The sequence below is a fragment of the Carlito syrichta genome, unplaced genomic scaffold (genome assembly GCF_000164805.1).
Source record: "Carlito syrichta isolate Samal-C Ts95f unplaced genomic scaffold, Tarsius_syrichta-2.0.1 Scaffold106302, whole genome shotgun sequence".
Classification (NCBI taxonomy): Eukaryota; Metazoa; Chordata; class Mammalia; order Primates; family Tarsiidae; genus Carlito; species Carlito syrichta.
The window spans coordinates 101,571-105,976 of NW_007050398.1; the positions used below are offsets into that span (position 1 = coordinate 101,571).

The 4,406-nt window shown below is 42.7% G+C and overlaps 1 protein-coding gene across 1 annotated transcript in view; it reads right to left on the reverse strand.

The window, feature by feature from the left end:
- The window catches only part of CSTF3 (cleavage stimulation factor subunit 3), a 73,473-nt gene extending 69,677 nt beyond the window's left edge, over positions 1–3,796 (reverse strand). The window contains exon 1 of the mRNA XM_008067150.2: positions 3,766–3,796. The gene's annotated coding sequence lies outside the window, so the exon portion shown is untranslated. The remainder of the gene's footprint in view (positions 1–3,765) is intronic.
- Positions 3,797–4,406: the final 610 nt, after the last annotated feature.

The following is a 4,406-nucleotide window of genomic DNA, read 5'->3' on the forward strand; positions in this document are numbered from 1 at the left end:
TGAGGGCTCCGGCGATCCTTCCGCCTCAGCCTTCCGAGTAGCCGGAATTACAGGCATGCGCTACCACACCCGGCTGAGTTATGATTTATTGTATAGATGAGGTCTCGCCTGCCCAGGCGGGTCTAGAACCTGCGGGCTCAGACAATCCACTCACCTCAGCCTCCCAAAGGCGCGGAATTACAGGCTGAGCCACCGAGCCCGGCTGAGAAATATGAATAAAGATCAAATCAATCTGCCTGCTCAAAACTTTTATATTAAATATCACTAAAAATAGAAGGAAAAGTAGGAAAGGCTATTTTAAGACAATTTGTTATAAACAGATAAAAATAAGGCCAGGCGTAGGGGTTCACGCCTATAATCCCAGCACTTTGGGAGGCCGAGGTAAGAGGATTGCCTGAGCCTAGGGGTTTGAGACCAGCCTGGGCAACTTGGTGAACAACTCCCATCTCTATAATAATTCAAAAAATAAGCCGGGCGTGGTGGCATGTGCCTGTAGTTCCAGTTACTTGGAAGGTTGAGGCAGAAGGACTGCCTGAGCCCAGCAGATCGAGGCTGCAGTGGCCAGGAGCATGCCACTGCCCTCCAGCCTGGGTGACAGAGTGAGGCTCTTACTCAAAAAACAAACAAAAAACTTAGATAAAAATAGTTGATACCTGGCTCTTTCCCTCCCTCTTTCTAACCCCCACCCACATGCGCCTTGACTTTTAATTGTTCCGTGATGCTTTCACTTCTGAACAACTTGTAAGTACTAATGATTATCCAACAAAATAAACAAGGTTTCCGGTTTCAATACTGTGGGTGTTCCATCTACTCCTTGGTTCATTGGTAAATATATAATAACGCACATATTTTCTAAATACGAAACTTATTTCTAAATTTATTTTTCACTAAAAGGGAAACACTAATTTATGAGCCTGAACTCCCCTCTTTGTTAAGAACTACTGGCAATTAATTTGTGCTTACTGAAATCATGTCATTTTTCCAAATTTGTATTTTAGGCTTCCCTAATTCTAGAACAGGCTATATATTGTTTAAAAAGTGAAAATTATTTCTAAAAGACAAGAGTATAGACACTAAACTTTAGTCATATGAACTGACTTGGCCAAACACTAAACTCTCTAATCCAACAAAACTTTTAAAAACCATCCACTCTTTCCACTCTTGTGCTCAAATTATTATTATATATGCACCTATCTTCCCAATGATTCAAATTCTGAGAAATGTGTATCGTGTATAGCCTAGAGGCAAAATTAATCCATTCACTTACTGAACATCTTTAAGTATCAAAATTGTATTTCCTAATGTTTAAGATGTAAAGATGGATACAGCAGTCTCTACAACCCAAGAAGCTCAAAACCAGGGAGGGCACAGTGGCTCATTCCTGCAATCCTAGCATCCTGGGAGGCTGAAGAGAGACGGCCTAGGCAACAAAGCGAGATCTTGATTCTACAAAAAATAAAAAAGTGAGTCTGGCTTGTTGGCACATGCCTGTAGTCACAGCTACATGGGAGACTGAGGCAAAAGAAATCACCTGAGCCCAGAAGGTTGAGGCTGTGGTGAGCTGTGACTGTGCCACTGCACTCCAGCCTGGGTGACAGAGTGAGACGCCAACTTTAAAAATAAAAAAAGCTCAAAACCCAATGAAAGAACTTTACACTACAGCATATTAAATGCTGTTAGGAGTAGCACACAGTAGCCGGGCTCGGTGGCTCAGCCTGTAATCCCGCTCCTTGGGAGGCTGAGGTGAGTAGATTGCCTGAGCCCGCGGGTTCGAGACTCACCTGGGCAACTTGGCGAGACCTCATCTCTACAATAAATCAAAAAATAAGCCGGGCGTGGTAGTGTGCGCCTGTAGTTCCAGCTACTTGGAAGGCTGAGGCGGAAGGATCGCCGGAGCCCAGTGGGTCGAGGCTGCAGTGGCCGGGAGCGGTCACTGCACTCCAGTCTGGGCGACAGAGTGAGACTCCAACTCAAAAAAAAAAAAAAAAAAAGTAGCACATAGTTAAACGGAGCTACAAAAGAATGAGTTGAACTAAGCAGTAAAAAATGAAATAAAAAATAGAAAATACTGTCATAATCCCATAAAGAAACCAGATGTTTGTTAGAGGAACCTATGTGCAAACAGTTTAGTCACCATTAAGCTGGGAAAAACAGTCAACAAGGAGCTTCAGAAGAATACCCTTGAACCCTATACGGTAATTTAAATAGCTCTCAAAATGCAAAATTCAACTTCCTATTTGGAGTTAAAAAAAAAAAACACCACAGCAACAGCAGTAAACTTTAGCAGTGACTTCTGTCATTTCCCTCTTTTTAGAGTGCACAAATCTCAACTCTCAGTAACAAGAAACAACCATACTGTTTAGTAACAAACTTAAGATATTATCAGACTTGTTCTGTAAGTTTGAGCTTCAATTTTAATAAAAGGCTAAAAGAAATCCACACTTCATATACTGTAGGATTTTTTTGTTCACCCATCTCTTGGAATCTTTCCAAAGCAAATCCATGATTCAAAGTTGTTTTATTTTCTTATCATTCTTTAGTTGAGTCTCTCTCATCCATGATTTCAGACCATTTTAGATAATCTCCTTTTCTCCGTATTTTCACGACCATTGTCTTACACATCAAGCAAGGTACAGTTGATCCATGTTTTTAATCATGTCACCCCTTACGGTATCATCTCATCACTATTTCAGTTTAAAGTTGAATAATACAGTATCTTGGATTAGTTTCAAAGTAATAGAGAGGGAGGCATCAAATGAAGTCATGAGAAAACAAGAGTAGCCAGAAAGTGAGGCTCCACGACAGACAGCACAGGTCACACCGTTCTCTTTTTACACGTCTGAAATACATCATTAAAAAGTTAAAGAAAAGGTTACATGAAGATGACTCCTTGCTGATGGTCAGATGTCAAAACTGTGTTTTAGACTGAAGAAAAAAAAGGTCTGGACAAGTTGAGCAACCAAAAGAAAAATGGCTACTGCTGTTTTAAAACACCACATAAAGAGTAACCCAGGAATCTATGAGAAAGGGAAAAAAAAGAAATAGCTTTATTACAGGAAAGGACGAGCCAGTTAAGTAGAGAGAGAACAAAAGAATTTTTTAAAACCACCATTTGCTACCTCCAATGTAGTAAATGATTTAGCCAGGGTGAATCAGTTGATGATAACCAGGAAAAAGATTCCTGGGGAACACAGCGTCGACCCAGATGACTGACTCACTGCAAAGGGGAAAATGAGCCTTCCCCGTGAAGACTTCGGTAGTCATCGCCCGAACCAAGTGATGAAACAGCCACCACCAAGAGGAGAACCCGCCAGAGTGCTGTTGCTGCAGTGAGGCAATGTCATGAAGTAGTCCACATTTAACCCAAACACGATCAAGGCTGAGTACAGATCTCACTAGTCTTCAGGAAATGCCGAAGAGATGAAGGGACAAGTTAACTGACATCTCCAAACCCCTCAAAGCAAAACCACGACAAACAGACCCAGAAAAGTGGTAAGTTTTACAAGACAACTGTCCTTAACTCTTCAAATAGACAACATCCCCCCCGGAAGGGGGGAAGGGGAAATGGGGTGACTACCTAAGGACATAACCAAAGGATTCAAATGTAACCGCAAGGTGGCTCCCGCCTGCCATTCCAGTAATTTTGGAGGTGGAGGCAAGAGGATTGCCTGATCCCGAAGTTCAAGACCTACCTGCCTGGGCAACATGGCGGGACCTCGTCTCTACAATAAATCAAAAAAATTAGCTGGGTGTGGTGACACGCACCTGTGGTTCCAGCTCCCTGGAAGGCTGAGGCAGAAGGGTGGCCTGAGCCCAGCAGGTCGAGGCTGTGGTGGCCGTTAGTGTGCCCCTGCACTCCAGCCTGGGCAACAGTGAGACTCTGATTCCAAAAAAAAAAAAAAAAAAGTAAACCGACAGATCGGAGACTCTGGTTAAAGAAATAGGAAACACATTCTGGGGATAATGGGGGAAAGCTGACCATGGACTCGGTTTTAGAAATACAACACTACTACCATTTTCTTGGCATGGTGGTTATGTACCAGCATTAATGCCCCAATTTATGCAAGGGAATGCTAACTATGTTGCGCGGGAATATGATGTGTCAACCGACTTGCGGACAAATGCTCAGAGGGAAAAGAGGGATAGGGCAAACCTTCACAAACGGGTGGTCGGGGAGAATGGTGCAGCAGCTATCCGCTGCGCTCTCACTTTTCTCTGTGCTAAACTCTGCACAAGAAAACCGTTGGGCGAAATACTTTTTCTATAAATTTCCATCTGCCCCCATTAAAAAAACACCAAGTTCTAAAATTTTCACGGTCACAGCAACACTTCCACGTCTTTACCGTTTTAGGTAAAGGTAAGAATTAGCAACGAATTTCGGACACTTTTTTTGAGTCAGAGTCTCA